The sequence below is a fragment of the Cervus canadensis genome, chromosome 5 (assembly GCF_019320065.1).
Source record: "Cervus canadensis isolate Bull #8, Minnesota chromosome 5, ASM1932006v1, whole genome shotgun sequence".
Lineage (NCBI taxonomy): Eukaryota > Metazoa > Chordata > Mammalia > Artiodactyla > Cervidae > Cervus > Cervus canadensis.
The window spans coordinates 58648402-58665685 of record NC_057390.1 but is presented as its reverse complement, the minus strand read 5'-3'; the positions used below and the strand labels follow the sequence as shown (position 1 = coordinate 58665685).

At 40.8% G+C, this 17284-nt stretch overlaps 1 long non-coding RNA gene across 2 annotated transcripts in view; it reads left to right on the top strand.

Annotated features, from left to right (window-relative positions):
• The window catches only part of LOC122441830, a 115307-nt gene extending 106240 nt beyond the window's left edge, over window positions 1–9067 (top strand). For both annotated transcript variants that reach the window (XR_006269448.1, XR_006269449.1), the window contains exons 3-4: window positions 7250–7344; window positions 8773–9067. This is a non-coding gene — a long non-coding RNA (uncharacterized LOC122441830). The remainder of the gene's footprint in view (window positions 1–7249; window positions 7345–8772) is intronic.
• Window positions 9068–17284: the final 8217 nt, after the last annotated feature.

Genomic DNA, 17284 nt, shown 5'->3' with positions numbered 1-17284 from the left:
TTTTTTGTGTCCTCTCCCCACAGGAAAAAAGGAAGCAAGAAATTTGAACAGCAGTCAGGGAGAAGAGGTTTTGGAGGGGAGTAATAAAATACTTACTCCTTGAAAGGAAAGTTATGACCAACCTAGATAGCATATTAAAAAGCAGAGGCATTACTTTGCCAACAAAGGTCCGTATAGTCAAGGCTATCGTTTTTCCAGTGGTCATGTATGGATGTAAGAGTTGGACTGTGAAGAAAGCTGAGCGCTGAAGAATTGATGCTTTTGAACTGTGGTGTTGGAGAAGACTCTTGAAAGTCCCTTGGACAGCAAGGAGATCCAACCAGTCCATCCTAAAGGAGATCGGTCCTGGGTGTTCTTTGGAAGGACTGATGCTGAAGCTGAAACTCCAATACTTTGGCCACCTCATGGGAAGAGCTGACTCATTGGAAAAGACCCTGATGCTGGGAGGGATTGAGGGCAGGAGGAGAAGGGGACGACAGAGGACGAGATGGCTGGATGGCATCACCGACTCGATGGGCATGAGTTTGAGTAGACTCGGGAGTTGGTGATGGACAGGGAGGGTCTCTTCAGATAAATCAGTTCTTCGCATCAGGTGGCCAAAGTATTGGAATTTCAGCTTCAGCATCAGTCCTTCCAATGAATATTCAGGACTGATCTCCTTTAGGATGGACAGGTTGGATCTCCTTGCAGTCCAAGGGGCTTCTCTAGGAGGTACAAACACATCATGGAAAGCACTCTCTTGTCCTTATAGCAAATTCAGTCGGTGAGTAAATGGGTTTTGATAGGTTATTGTTGGGAGGTAAGGGACATAGAGATACACTCTTCAGATATTCTGTTAAGAGAACCTTATGCGAAGAGCATTGCTGACCAGCAGCCTCCAGTGGCTCCCATTCAATGACTGGGCACAGTGTGGATATTCAAGTGAGGATACCCAAGGGGAGATTCCCCTAACAGACAAGTTTAGCTCAGGGTCTCCCCATCAGCCTGGCCAAAACTTGCTCAGAACTGTGCTATGTTTGAGGATCTTTCTGCCCAGTCTCCTTCCTTCCCTCTCTCCTTACATATGTGCCGGACTTACACTGTGATGTGATGGCACTTCCTACCTGCTCCTGCTCTTTCCCACTTCATCCTTCACAGGCATTTCCCCAATAAATCTCTTGCATATCTAATCCCATCTTGGTCTCTGCTTAAAAACTGAGTATGGCATAATTGTCATTATGCCATACTCTCCATTCTAACCGTCCTCCCCGAACACACATGTCTACATACATAGAGTCAATACACAGTCACACCCCCATATCTGTGAGAGATTAGTTCCAGACCCTCCACAGATATAAAAATCCACAGATGCTCAAGCCCCTTATATAAGATGGTGTAGTATTTACATGTAACTGTGCACAGTCTTCCATGAACTTTAAATCTCTAGATTACTTAAAATATCTAATACAATGTAAATGCTATGTAAATAGTTGTAAATGCAATGTAAATACTATGTAAATAATTGACAGCACACAGCAAATTAAAAATTGCTTCTTGGAAATTTCTGGAATTTTTATTCAAGTATTTTTGATCCAGGGTTGGTTGTATGCATGGATGCAGAATCCACAGATACAGAGGTCCAACAATCTACATTTATCAAGCACTTATGTGTCTGGTGCTATGCTAATTAATTCACATTCGTTATCTTATTTAATTCTTACAATTACCTTATGAGATAAATGCCATTACTGGTGGTGTTTTAAGATGAGAAAATTGAAACAGAAAGACTGAACAGCTCATCTAGTATGATACAACTGGCTTGATACACCAAGTTAGACCTGGCTTCAGATGTGACACTCTTAGAGCTGTGCTAAATGCCCTCTAACAGCAGTTGCAAGCACCTATCAAGGGCACCAGTAAGAGATTTTAAAAGTTCTTATCACAGGAAAAAAATGTTGAAAAACATTGTAACTATGTATAGTGATGTATGCTAACTAGACTTATTAAAGTCATCACTTCAAATACAAATATTGAATCATTATACTATATACCTGAGACTAACATAGTATTTTATGTCAACAATACCTCAATTAGGAAAAAGGAAAAAAAGAGCACCAGGATGTGTGTCTAACAGCTCTAGGACTCTCTCTATTTCTTCCCATCTTCCTCTTTCTCTGATCTGCTCTCCACTGTCTCATGCATTGCCTTCTCCCTGGTCCATGTGGGTGGACCCTTAGCTTAAGGAACTGCCTAATTTTGATCCTGATTTGGTTCTATTCCTTATCTCTTCAATTTTTGTTTTTCTTTGTCCTTGGCCTCCTTTCGATCATCTTCTTTGCTCTGCAACTCAAAGCCCAGTTCTGTTTTCACCCTGAGCCCAACTCACATACTTTGCCTTCTGTCTCTTTTCTTTCTCCACCTTTTACTCCCCAAACCTTCATCATTTCTTGTGGCAGTGATTTCTTGTGGGGTCATATTGGTTAAAGCTAACACAACATTATAAATCAACTATTCTCCAATAAAAATTAAAGAAAAAGAAAGAAAACTGAGGACATCTGGTTATATGCCCCCAAGAATTAAAAAACAGGTGTTCAAAGAAAAGTTTGTACGCAAATGTCCATAGCAGTATTACTCATAACAGCCCAAAATGGAAACAACCCAAATACCATCAACTGATGAGAAGATAAACAAAATGTGATTCGTACAGCCAGATCTCTTTATTCACAATAAAGAGAGACAGTTTTCTATAAAAAAAAAAGTCACAAACACTGAATCAGCAAATACTGAATTATTACTCTACAGGAAATAGAGGGCTAGATTCCTACAAGCCTGTGGCCACAACATTTTCCTCAATTGTTCAATACATAGCCTTGTTTTATGTGTGTTCCTGTTTAAAGACACATTACTACATGTTGTTCATTCATTAATATTGAACCTGTGGCCAACAGTACTATTACTCATTCCTGAATGAAGCTTGTCTAACGCACATGTTTTCTCCATAAGACATATCATAGTCTTTCACTAGATGCTGGAACACTAGACAGCATTCTAATATTATACTTGGAGGGCCTTTTAAACAGTGAAATCACCAACAAAAATCCCCCAAATGCAAAAACCTGAATGGAACTAAATAGGGTGTGAAAGAGACACTTAACAGTGTGAGCGCTGAAACAAAAAAAGCAGAATATTGCTTTTTTTATACCTTCACTGGTAACATGCACATCAAGTGACTAGAAATTTTCAACACTCTGTGCATGTGCATGTCTGTGAATGGTCACAAAAACACTACATGTATTGATTGGAGGCTTACAGATAAATTTCAGCAAGTAGGAAAATTTGCAGATACAGAATCTATAAGTAATAAGGATTAACTGAGCATACAATGGAATATTATTCAGCCATAAAAAGGAATGAAATACTTGGACATGTGATAATGTGAATGAATCTTGAAAATAATTTGTTATCTGAAGGAAACACGAAAGGCTACATATTGTATGATTTCATTTATATGAAATATCCATAATAAGTAAAATCTATAAAAACAGAAAGCAGATTAGTGACTGCCTTGGGGTGACACAAGCTGGAATCAAGATTGCTGTGAGAAATATCAATAACCTCAAATATGCAGATGACACCACCCTAATGGCAGAAAGTGAAGAAAAACTAAAGAGCCTCTTGATGAAAGTGAGAGAGGAGAGTGAAAAAGTTGGCTTAAAGCTCAACATTATGAAAACTAGGAACATGGTATCTGGTCCCATTACTTCATGGCAAATAGATGGGGAAACAGTGAAAACAGTGAGAGACTTTATTTTGGGGGGCTCCAATATCACTGCAGATAGTGACTGCAGCCATGAAATTAAAAGACGCTTACTCCTTGGAGGGAAAGTTATGACCAAACTAGGCAACATATTAAAAAGCAGAGACATTACTTTGCCTAAAATGTCCATCTAGTCAAGGCTATGGTTTATCCAGTAGTCATGTATGGATGTGAGGGTTGGACTATAAAGAAAGCTGATCTCCGAAGAATTTATGCCTTTGAGCTGTGGTATTAGAGAAGACTCTTGAGAGTCCCTTGGACAGCAAGAAGATCCAACCAGTCCATCCTAAAGGAAATTTGTCCTGAGTATTCATTGGAAGCACTGATGCTGAAACTGAAACTCCAATACTTTGGCCATCAGATGCAAAGAGCTGACTCATTGGAAAAGACCCTAATGCTGGGCAAGATTGAAGGCAGGAGGGAAAGGGGACAACAGAGAATGAGATGGTTGGATGACATTACTGACTTAATGGACATGAGTTTGGGTAAACTCCGGGAGATGGTGATGGACAGGGAGGCCCGGCATGCTGCAGTTCATGGGGTTACAAAGAGTCAGACATGACTGAACGACTGAAGTGAACTGAACTGGAGTGATGGGGAGGTGAAAAAAGTGATTGCTTAATGGGTATCGGGCTGTCTTTTGGGGTGATAAAAATGTCCTGGAACTAGATATTGGCGATGGTTGCACACATTGTGAATGTATCAAATGTTACTGAAGTTTAGTTTTAAACGGTAAATTTTATGTTATGTGTGTTTTACCGCAATAAAAAAACAAACTACAAAATCTTAGATGCTCAAGGAAATACAAATAAGCCTTCTTGTTTAGAAGGCTACAAGTTTGGTAGACTTTTTCAAACAAGAGAAAATATTATGGTTTGCATGTTTCTTTTGCCAAATATTCCTATGCCAACACCCCCAAAATATATGTTCATTATGTTCCTATGCTCTACCGTACCTATAAATTATAAGCTCATTAAGTAAAGCTTCTCAGAAAAAACTAAGAACATGGCCTTAGAAAGAACTCAGTTTTGTCTCTATGGGTTGAAAAGCTGTGGAATTATTGTGACTTTTCGTAGATGTAATGATACAATACAGGATCTGCAGGTGTGGGTAGACACAGAAGGTGCCCGGTGTGTCATTCCAAATAGGATTCTTCCCTTGGATGGGGCAATTGAAGGTCAAGGCTGTTGGGAAGAAATGGAGAACAAGTACTCCATGTCTTGCATGTTAGACACCTATAATATTGAGATCAAATAAGTTGATGCTGCTGTTGACTCCTTTATAATGGAATTAGAGGAATAAAACCAAGCCTTTTACCCAGAAAGTGGAATATCCCACTTTCCCACAGAAATGGACCAAGGGAATGCTCATAAACAAAGCCAGAACTGCTGCATTCGAGCATGGGAATGACCTGGCAACCACCAAAGCTTTTACGTCACACCTGTAACACAGTGAAGACTGTTTAAGTAGAAGTGAACAAGCAGTGATTTAGGACCTTGCATTGTGCATGATGAGTAGTAAGAGCTAGGACTTCCTATTTCTGTTAGTGCTTGGAGAGTATGTGGAAAGCACTTGGAGATTATGTGGAAAGCACTTGGAAATTATGTGGAAAGATTATATGGAAAGCAGGCACCAAATTGAGATTAAATATGCAAGGATTTTATTAGGAGGGACCACCTGCGAAAGAAAATAAGCAGGGAGGCCAACAAGGCTGGGAGAGCCATCAGTTCAAGAAGCAAGTAATCCGATACCAAGGGAAGAAGAGAGAGAAGGGAGGAGGATGGATGGAAGATCTTAGACTGCCATGAACTAAGAAAGCCTCAGCAAGGCTATTGGAGAGCCAAAAAAAAAAAAATCACCAGAAGATTCCTGTGTTTCCCAGAAGTGGCCTGCCCTAGCATCCCCCGCTGTACTCTGTCATTGACAGGAGCAGTCTGTGGTGAACCTGGCCTTGGAACAAATATGACGGATTTCAGAGCACAGGAGCTAGGCCGTTCATCTACTTACACTCCCAGTAGTTGGAGGTCTGGTAGACACATTCTCAGTCACAGGGACAGGAGAGGACCACGTCAACAATCAGAAGAGTATCCTAACCGCCTCCCTGGGCACTCTGAGCACTATTTTAGTCTCTCAAAATCTCAAAGCTGGGCCTGAGCAGGGACAGAATTAAGGGTCCCGGCTGTGCAACAGGCTTCACCTCTTTCGCTCCCTTCTCTGCAAAATATGTTATGCATAGCAGTGGCAACTATGCCTGTTAAGTGGTTCCTCAAGAGCAATAACTTTTTTCAGCCTTCCTTTACCTGCCTCCTTTTCTCCAGTCTTTTCCTTTTTCTGCCTCTCTCTCTCCTATTTCACACTTGTGCCTTAAATTTGTCCCCATTACTTTAGATAATAAGGGGTCACTGACCCTTGTTATTTACAATGCTAACTCAGTACAAAGGTTAGTGTGATTAATAAACCCAGAAACCATTTCTGACCAGATCCTAGATCTTGACATAGGCTGATAAAGGGCAGATGTCATCATAGTCTCCAGCAACTGGAGACTCTCGTCACTTTTTTCCTCCACCTCATTTGTTCTTATTCCCTGTTTTTATACAACCTTCTCTCCACCCTTCCCTTATATTCATCTTTGGACACTCATGTTCCTGTAATTTTCCTGCTGCATTGCAGTTTTCAGTAGAATCTCACTGAAAAGCTACCTCTGTAGCTTCTCCCCATGGAGCTAGACCTGGATTTCAAGGACAGGAGGGGAAAAAAAACAGAAGCTACCTTTCCCAGCATACTCGATCATAGAACTTGCAGCTCCCAATGTTAGATTTCAGGATCCCACCTTCCCTGGGTAATAACTCTAAATCTCCATGGTGGACAGTCATGGAGAGTGGAAGAGCTGAAGGAAAAGAGCTAGGTGGTCAGGGCCAAGGCAAGTCAGACAACAATGGGTACATAGTGATGTCAGGTCTGCTGCAGATCTAAGGGGGTAGACTGGTAACAGAAAAGCCTGGCACCCTGAAAGAGCTTTCAAGATTCATAATATTACATTAATTAGAGCCTTGAAAAGCTATGTTGCTGTGGGTGTAGCAATGTGCTCCTGCCCTATGCTCATTTACTGCTCTTACAGATGTGTTCTCTGTGACTCAATACCGTAGGAATGGGGACCTTAGGGTATTCAGTACCCATTTGTTATTTGTATCAATATACCTAACAATTATTGTGTATTAGTTGCTTAGTTGTGTCCAGCTCTTTTCAACCCCATAGACTGTAGCCCACCAGGCTCCTCTGTCCATGGAATTTTCCAGGCAAAAATACTAGATTTTGGGTTGCCATTCCCTTCTCCAGGGGATCTTCCCCACCCAGGGATCATACCTGGGTCTCCTGCATTCTTTACCACCTGAGCTACTAGGGAAACAGTTATTACCATGTCCTTAATTAATTGACCTCATTTAATCCTCACAGCAATCCTGAGAGGGAGGTACCAATAGCATCTCCTTTCTACAGATGAGGAATATGAGACTTAGAGAAGAAACAGCTTCCCTGAGTTCACACAGCTGGTAAGTAGTATAGCAGAACTCCAACCGGGGGCTCCATGTTCTGTCATGTCGGCTGCACACTGGACAATTCCTAGGAGAGCTACTCACGTAGACCGTGGTACACTGACTAGAGTGGGTACTGTAAGGAGTCCTGACAAAGCCAAAGTGCTTAAGCACACCACTGGGCTTTTGAGTGAGTGTAGGTAGAGAAGGACTTTTAAAATGTATATAAAAGAGCATGTATTCTTTAAATTAAAAGTTAAACCTTGTGGAAGAATCAGATTGCTTAGATTGAGTTTAAGTACATATCCATGCCGTGTTTAGACTTTTTTTGCTACTCTGCACTATGCAGGCTTTAACTGCTGTTTGTATCCTGCCAGACTTCATGGTTTTATCTTCTGGAGTTCCAAAGGGAAGGGGTAGAGTTCAGGGAAGCCAGTTTGAAGCTTTCCTCCCAAGAGTTTATGTGGGTGTGGCTTTTGAGACATTTATCTACTTGGTACCAAAGAAAACCAAATCTGTTGCTGACCCATACTTCCTGGAGCACATTACCTAATAGCTGCTAAGTTTTAAGATGATTAGGATCTGGCTGAAAGGATGCTGGCAGCAGTTTCCTAACACTTTGGGAAAGGAGGATTACTATAGACAGCAATTAGCGTCCTCAAAATTATACCAGAAATGATTTATGGGTGATAGACCAAGATCAGATTTAGATTTAATTCCTGTCTGTTAGAGCGTCCCTCGTAGCTCAGTTGGTAAATAATCTACCTGCAGGAAATCTGGGTTTGATTCCTGAGTCAGGAAGATTCCCTGGAGAAGGGAATGGCAACCCACTCCAGTATTCTTGCCTGGAGAATCCCGTGGACTGAGAAGCCAGGCAGGTTACAGTCCACGGGATCACAAGAATTGGACACAACTTAGCAACTAAACAAACAACTGGTCTATTTGAATCTCCCACAAAACAAGTAAAGATACCTAAGAAAGAGACAGGAGTGTATGGAAGAGAGAAGGATGGAAAGGAGAAATGAATGACAGAGTCAAATTCCTCAGTTTGCCTGGAAAGGTTGGGGTGGGATCGGAGGAGGGTGGAGTGTGTGATAAAGCAATCTAGTATCCCATCCCTACTCTATCTGTGGCATTGTCAGCCAGGAAGGGAAATGTAGGAACCTTAATCTCGAGTCCTGTTTATGAATGTATATTTACACTATAAATAAAAAGTGTAATTTCACAGTTTTTAATCAAGTTTTTATCTTATTTTTCTAAAAGTGCAGATCTATATTTTCTTCTAGCTTAGGCAGCAGCTCTCTTGGGATGGTGCTATGAGTGACTTTTTTAGTTGTGCTAAAGCCAAATCCAGAAAAAAAACAGAACTGTGTGAACTAAAACTTTTCTGCCGGTTGTTGTAAAAGGACTGGCTTCTTTTGGTGGACACATTATTTTTGTGTTAAGCCTTTTTAGACTTCTTAGTTTTCCTGGGAACACCGAACCTGACATTTTGAGGCCTGGGACAGGTGGAAGAGGAAGTGAGAGGCCACCCCAGATTGCTAAGGAGAACTGATCAGTGACAACCAGTGCCTCCCTGCAAAGGAAACAAGGTGCCCAGCATCTCATTTTGTGTTCTGTTCTTGCCCAGTAACGGCCACCTATTTGTTGCCTCATCCTCCACTACAATCAAGATAAGGCCCCACCATTTTAATAAATGGGTTTGGACTTTTCCAGGAGATGGTTTCTTTTTGAATCAAGTGTCTCATCAAATGAAATAAACTTCCTAAAATCTTTTTACAAAAAGCACCTGCACTGTGACTATCTATGCCTCCTTTCTTTGGTTGATTTGTTAGGCTCTATCAGCAGAAATTTGACAAGTTTCCAAGCTTGATTTCCTTGTTTCTCTGGCAGAGAACACCTGTGGAACATGGAGACGAGACAATAGGCTGTTTGTGTGGAGTAGGATTCATGGTGAGGTTCCAACACACTCCACAAGCGCGCTCATGGTGTTCATGGATGAAAGCAGTGGAGTAGAAACAGAAGGAAGTGAAAAATAGGCAACAATGAGCAACTTGGCTATGGCAGGAACCTCAAAAAGCCCTGGCAGCCAGGCGGCCACACTCTGGGAGAATCAGTCATTAGCACACAGGACTAAAGTATTTCCAGCCTGAAGTTGGGATAATAAAATTCAGTCCTGTGGGATCATGTAAGAAATGAATTCACTGCAACGGTAGGGAAGTTTGAAAAGGAATAAAGTATTTCTTTCAAACTGGAGTTTTAAATATATGTAGGGAACCAATTCCATGTTCTCAGTCATACATCTTCGCTTTCAGAGCTTCTGTTTCTGAAACACAGCAACTGGCCCTAGCAAAGAGAAATGAAAACAGCAGGTGCTGAAACTGGCCTTCTGAAGCCTATTCCTTCTTGTGGTACAGCTCAAAAACTGTATTTGAATTTGCAGTTATTTGAGTTCTTGCATTTTAGAAGAGTGTCTTCAGACAGAGGAAGGAAGGTGTTTCATTTTCAAGGAACAAAAGTATCTGAAGTGTTCTGTTACTCATTTGAATAATATTAACATTCAGGAAGGATATATGGAAAGGTCCTTAGTATCTAAAATTTTGTCTTCCGAATTTCTTAGAGTGACTATCACTATGGCAACACCACCACATGTGTTATAGATGTCTGCCCAAAACCAGTTGTTGATTTCAAATCACAATTCCTAAAGATTTGGCTTGACACATAGGAAGTAACACCACCAAACCATAACATTTCTATTTATACCATTGATTACTTGGTAAAGAATTCACAGGGATCTGCCTCCCTCTATAGAGATGGCCATACATTTCCTGTCCCATCAAACATATAGAGAATTGTATATGCATCTTTGTGGCTCAGCTGGCAAAGAATCCGCTTGCAATGCGGGAGACCAGGGTTTGATCCCTGGATTGGGAAGATCCCCTGGAGAAGGGAAAGGCTACCCACTCCAGTATCCTGGCCTGGAGAATTCCGTGGACTAGTCCATGGGGTTGCAAAGAGTCGGACATGACTGAGCGACTTTCACTTTCACTTCCGTCAGTGTCCTCTCTTAAGCACCTTTCGTATGTCAACTTGTTTATAATATATGTCTACCAGTATCATATTACTGAAATAATAATATGATTCTTGCCAAATCTCTGTAAGCTACTAGTTGCCAAACCAGTAGTTTATATGCAGCCTTCACTGTTCTTGACTTTTCTGCAGCAGTCATATAGTTGACTACTATTGTGAGTTGAATTGAATGCACGCCCATCCCCAAATTCATGTGTCAAAGTTTTAACCCCTAGTATCTCAGCATGTAATCTTATTTGGAAGTAGGGCCACTACAGATGTAAATTAGCTAAGATGATGTCACACGAGCGTATTATAGACCCCTAATCCAATATGATTGGTGTCATTCTAAAAAGGGGGAATTTGGAGAGAGACATATAAAGAGGGAAGACTGAAGAGAATGCCATGTGGAGGCAGAGCTCAGGTGATGCACCTACAGGCCAAAGGATGCTAAAGATTGCCAGCAAAGCCCTAGAAGCTAGAAGAGAAGCATGAAACAAATCCTTCCCTCTTAGCCCTTAGAAGGAACCAACTCTGCTGGTACCTTCATCTCAGGCATCCAACCTCCAGAAGTGTGAGACAATAAATTTCTGTTATTTAAGCTCCTTTGTTGCAGCAGCCCTAGGAAACTTACACAACTACCATTTCTTATTCCAGGACTCCTGATATTGAGTACTCCTCTTGAGTTTCCTCTGGCTCTGTGACCATTTATTTCTTCTTAATCCATTTCACTTCCTCTGTCTGTTGCCTAAATATCTGTGTTTCCTAGAATTCCATCTTCAGTCCTCTCCATGGAGAGGCAGTATAGTGCATTTTGGAGTTAGCGCTCCTTGCTGGGTCACCTTGGATAATGAGTTTAATCTCTCTGTTGAGTCAGTTTCCCTACCTGCAAACCAATAGTTTCTGTGAGGCAACTAAAAATGACTGTCCACTTCTCAAACGTGTGCTGTTTATTTTAAAAAAAAAAAAGTTTCTAATTGAACAGTGGTTCTTAGAACAGTTGTTCTAAGGAGTAAATTATTTCATATATATTAAGTACTGAACATGTAAGCACTCAATAAATATTTACTGTTATTATATTCTCTCTTTACTTCCACATCTGCTCTTTCACCATCTCAGCTTCTGTTCTTATAGTGGACATTTGTTATTCTTTTTGGCCACATTAAGTGCTTCCAGGGGGCGCTAGTGGTAAAGAACCCGCCTGCCAGTGCAGGAGATGTAAGAGATGTGGGTTTGATCCCTGGGTGGGAAAGATTCCCCTGGAGAAGGAAATGGCAACCCATTCCAGTATTCTTGCTTGGAGAATCCCATGGACAGAGCAGCCTGTCAGGCTATAGTCCATAGGGTTGCAAAAGAGTCAGACATGACTCAAAGTGACTTAGCACTTGACCACATTGCACATTTAGCCCTCTTTCCTCCTTAAAAGGCCTTGCTTCCTTCTAAAAGTGAAAAAAGTGTTCATTGTTCAGTCATGTCTGAGTCTTTGTGACTCCATGGACTATAGCCCACCACACTCCTCTGCCCATGGAATTCTCCAGCAAGAAAACTGGAGTGGGTAGCCATTCCCTTCTCCAGAGGATCTTCCTGATCCAGGGATCAAACTTGGGTCTCCTGCATTGCAGGTGGATTCTTTACTGTCTGAGGCACTAGGAAAGCCCAAGGGCATGCATTTGCCTGGAATAGAACCTGGGTCAATTGCTTGGAAGGAAGTTATGCTAACCACTACACCACCAACCACCTGGTGGCATACTACTAAGGAGGCCATAACAATAGGCACATTTCCAGGCTCCCTTGCAGCTAGAACCTAGGCATTTCAACTGTACCCATGCCAGACTGAATTGGGAAACCAATAAAGAAAGAGGAGCCTCTCATGGAGCCCTTCTGACAAAGGTAGAAGCAGCACTTCCAGTGTCCAGAAGCAGTTGCCACAGAAGTTGATGGTAGCACCCAATGCCATGTGTTGGCAGGACTGGTGGTACCAATTGCAGAGTCAGGACCCAGCACCTGCAATGTGAATTGGGAATTCTTTCTTATCATAAAATCTCTAAGCTTGGATATCTTGTTTTCCTGGAGACTCCATAAGCTACCTATTATCTCTAATAAATTATTTCCTTAAATAACCAGGGTTGGTTTCTGTTGTTTGTAACCAAAAACCTTGATAGATGCAACCTTGGTTTCAATGACCACTTATATACTGATGGTTTCCAAACCTGGAGCTTCAGCCTCTACTTCTCACTTAGAATTCTATCTGGACCTCTCCATGTTCTAAAAATGACCTTGAAATAGATAAGCCAGAGGATTTACTGTATAGTACAGGGAACTATTAATAAATACAATATCATATAATAACCTATAATGAAAATAATCTGAAACACTTATATATCAAAAAATATGTGTACATATAAAACCAAATCACTTTGCTACACACCTGAAACTAAATCAATATTGTAAATCAACTATACTTCAATAAAAAGGATATGACTTTGAAGCAAACTTGCCCATAACCAATTGTAATGCTGATTTAGTTATCTCAAGTCTCCCTTAACTATAGATTCTCAGTTTAATGGAATTATCAGATGCTCAAATGCCCCTCAGCCCAGTGTGGGCTAGGTGTGGGGAGCATGTTGATATAGGGGGCAAATGCCCAACTCTGCAAACTAGGAAAAAAAAATCGTTTCTATTGAAAACATGAAAAAAATCAACAAATATATAAAATCAACACCAATTGTCAAATTAAAACATTCCAGTTCTAATTGTTTCATAATAAGAGTTAAAGCAACTATAAGGTAAAAGCCTATCATTACAACATCCAATTAATCTATAAACTCCCTCCAAATATTTTAGTCACACAACACCTAACTTTAGAAACCCAAGTCACTCTGGTCTCCAACCACATCTTTTAAATGCCACATACAAAATCTTAAAATCTCTGAAGTTCATCTTTCAGCCTTCATTTCTGTACTCTTCACTTGCCACTTTGTGGGGGATTCTGTTTCTGCTTCCTCCCTATCCCCTCAGCCTGGGTCAGGTTGGGAGCCAAGTTACAGCAGAGTGTACTGTTACTCTCTTTTCTTACTTTCCCTTGGAGGGGTCTATGTCTAGTCCTAGTGTAGGAAAGGAGTACATTGTGTAATTGTAAGTACATTGTGTGTCTTATAAGATCAGGTAGCTTCTAAATATCTGAGTCAGAGCTCTTTGAATCAGAGCTCTTGAAGTACTTGGCATCTCTGTTCTCTGATTCCCTGGTGATAAAATTTCCCCAAATAATAGTGATCCCAGGTGTAGCTGCCACATTTGCAGAAGTGCAGTGGGCAAAGCACAAGAAAACCATGAATTAATAGTTCAAAATATTATCTCACTACACACAAGTTGCTTTCCAGAATCTCACATCTACAGAAATTACATTTGGGAAAGAAACTCAAGAATGCAGCCAAAAGATTGCTGAGTTGTAGGCCAGGTAATGACCAAGTAGAAGTATGTATGACATGGAATAGTGAGACTCTTCACCTTAGGGTATCTGGTGGCCCGTGAGCCTCGGGCTCTTAGCAACAGTGGCATCTATGGGAAAGGTTTGAGAGACTGGAGTAAAGAACACTGTTTTTGGGCTCATGAAGGCAGCTAACATTTACTGGATACCTATTGTTGGGAAGCAGCTCTCCAAGAATGTTTTCACATTTCTGCACTCTCTGGGCTTTTTGAACAAAGAGCATCAGTTGACTTAGCTAAAGAATGATTTTACAGCAAATGCATCTAGGAAGTGGGAGATAGAGTATTCTTCGGGAGTAATTCATTTTCCCCGGAGCCATTTTCTCCTCTTCTAGAAACATTTGCCTACCGTCCAGAGTGAAGATAAGGTATCTATCCATTTCTTTATAGAAGAATGGGCAGATATGCCAGCAGCCTTATAAGCTCTGAGTCTTATGATTTTTGGGTTCTTCTGTGGTGCGGCCTTCTTGCTTATGCACTGTGGCATTAGGATCTTAGCCATGTTGCCCATGGGTCTTAGGGAACCAGTTCTAAGATGCTCTGTAAGTAATAAAGTATCTGTTCTCTGATCCAGAGATCTAGTGTTTCCTGTCAGAATATATATATGCTTACATACATAAATACACAGACCGAATGATACCTGACTCTTTGCAACCCAATGGATTGTAGCCTGCCAGGATTCTCTGTCCATGGAATTCTTTAGGCAAGAATCCTGGAGTGGGTAGCCATTCCCTTCTCTAGGGAATCTTCCCAACCCAGGAACTGAACCCCAGTCTCCCACATGGAAGGCAGATTCTTTACCATCTGAGCCACCAGGGAAGCCCCTAAACCTGGAAAAAAAAGTCAAGTGGTAGGAACTGTTATTACTACAGATGAGGAAACTGAAGTTTAGTGAAGTAGCTGTTTGCCTAAAGTTAATTTGATGGATGGCAGAGCTGGGTTTCAAATCCAGCTATTTGACAGTAAAGTACATACTCTTTGTTCTTTAATATTTCCTACTCTGCTATGGACTTGTCCTCTCTAAAGCTCATATGATATGACCACTAAGTTCCATTCCAATTTCATCATTTAAAAATTTTATGCTTTCCCTCCTGCCTTATTTCCAAGTTCTCCTTGTAAGCACCCTTCTCTCTTGCAAGATGTTCTACTATGGATCTCTGAGCACAACACATACACCCTTACCTTCAAGTCTTTGTCTAGATGTTTGTTCCTACTTGGAAGCTCTCCTTACCAACCTCCATTTATGAAGGTCTTATTGATCAATGAAGGCACAAGAATCATTAAAAGAGCCTTGGTGATGGCCCTTCAATAGCACCCATTGTCTGCAGTAGTCATTTGCCTCCTACTGTATTTGGCCTCTATTACTTCACCTGCCATTTTGTTTGTTTCACAGATACTACAAAATATAGCATCAGTGTGTAGTTATTTATCTTCATGGCATTTTGCATTTAAAAAGACACTTAGGCTGACAATAAAGTTTTAACAGAAAGTAGATGAGTGTGTGTGTTAAAGATGATTCAAACACTACATGTTATGGATGATAAAATAAATATCCATGTTTGTTTAAACATCAATAATTATAGCCAGTAAGTATGTTATTATTTCAAGAAGAATGTATTAAATCCCACTCTTTGCCGTGAGTTGTACTTGATGCTAAGAAAACAGTCATAAACACATAGATGTGATCATGTCCTTCAAAAAGTTTACCATCAATTGAGGAGGTAGAAAGGATAGACATTAATTCTTCAGTGGTAGGCAGGTTTCTAAGATGACCCCAACAATCCCCACCTTCTGGTCCTCAGTCCCTTGTGTAATCCCTTCACCTTATGTGTGAGCTAAACTTAGTGACTCACCTCTAAAGCTTCTAAAGAAAAAAAATATAGCAAATGTGAAGGGATATCATGTCCATGATTAGATTACAGAAGACTGTAAGATCTGTTGTACATGAATAACTCTCTCTTTTACTGATTCTGTCTCTCTTGTCCTCTTGCTTGCTAGCATGCTGGGAGATTCTTTATAGAAAGGCCCATGTGGCATGGAGCCAAAGGCTCCTGAGGAACTGAGACCTCAATTCAACAGTTCAAGGAAGTGAATCCTGCCAGCAACCACTTGAGTGAGCTTGAGAGTAAATCCCCCCAGTTGTTTTCAAATGAGATGACATCCCCAACTGACAACTTGATTTCAACCTTGTAAGAGACACTGAAGCAGAAGACCCGGCTAAGCTGTGCACGTAGAACCTATTGAAGCTGACTCTTAGCAACTGTGAGATAATAAAGTGTGTTGTTTTAAACCACTAAGTTTTGAGGAGGTTTGTTGTATACACTCATACAATTGAATATGTAACTACAAATGATGGTAAGTGCTATGAAATAGAAGGATAGAGAATGAGAAATTATAACAGGATTTCCTAATTTAAATTTAGATTTGTCTTCTACCAAATGGAATTGAATTCTGTCAAATACATGTAGTTAAAAGACCCCTTTTACTGATGAAAAAAACATTTGCAGTAATAATTTATACTTGACTATATCCTTATGTGAAGAGTTCTTACTAAGCTCAACTAGTGCTCTGTTACTAAGACATTATTTAGACATTTACATAATTGATAAAGGGTGGATGGAAACACAATCTCCAGCAACTATAGGCTCTCATCACTTCTTTCCTCTATCTCATTTTCTCTGTTCTTCTACACCACCTCCCCTCTACCCTTTTCGCTACATACACTTGCTTTTGGGCACTCTTATTCCTATAATCCTCCTGCTGTTTTTATTTTGGCCAGAGTTGCGTCTTTGCAGAGATTCTTCTTTTTTAAGAATTTTTTTTTTAATGTGGACCATTTTTAAAGTCTTTATTGAATTTGTTACAGTATTGCTTCTGTCTTATGTTTTGGCTTTTTGGCCACAAGGCATGTGGGATCTCAGTTCCCTGAGCAGGGATTGAACCCCCACCCTCTTCATTGGAAGGTGAAGTCCTAACCACTGGACCACTAGGGAAGCCCATGCAGAGGTTCTTGAAATGGTTGGATCATTAAAATGGAAGGGTTTTCTTCATTCTTCAGAATAAAAGAGAAATTGGTCTATACTCCAACTAGATCATGAGGATGGGAGCTGGTCCTACAGTGTGGCCACAGACTGGGGGCATAGGTTGGGGGTAGCCATTTTGGGACGCTGTGGAAAATTGTGGGTCCATAGTCAGTAATATCAATATCTAGTATTAGATTCCGTGACTGCTGTCACAAATAACTACAAACTGGAAGACTTAAAATGACAGAAATTTATCCTCTCTCTAGCCCAGGTATCCAAAATCAAAGTGTTCTTTTCTCCAAGGCTCTCGGGGAGAATCCATACCTTGCCTCTTCCAGTTTCTGATGGCTACAGGCTTTCCTTGGCTGTGGCCACAACAC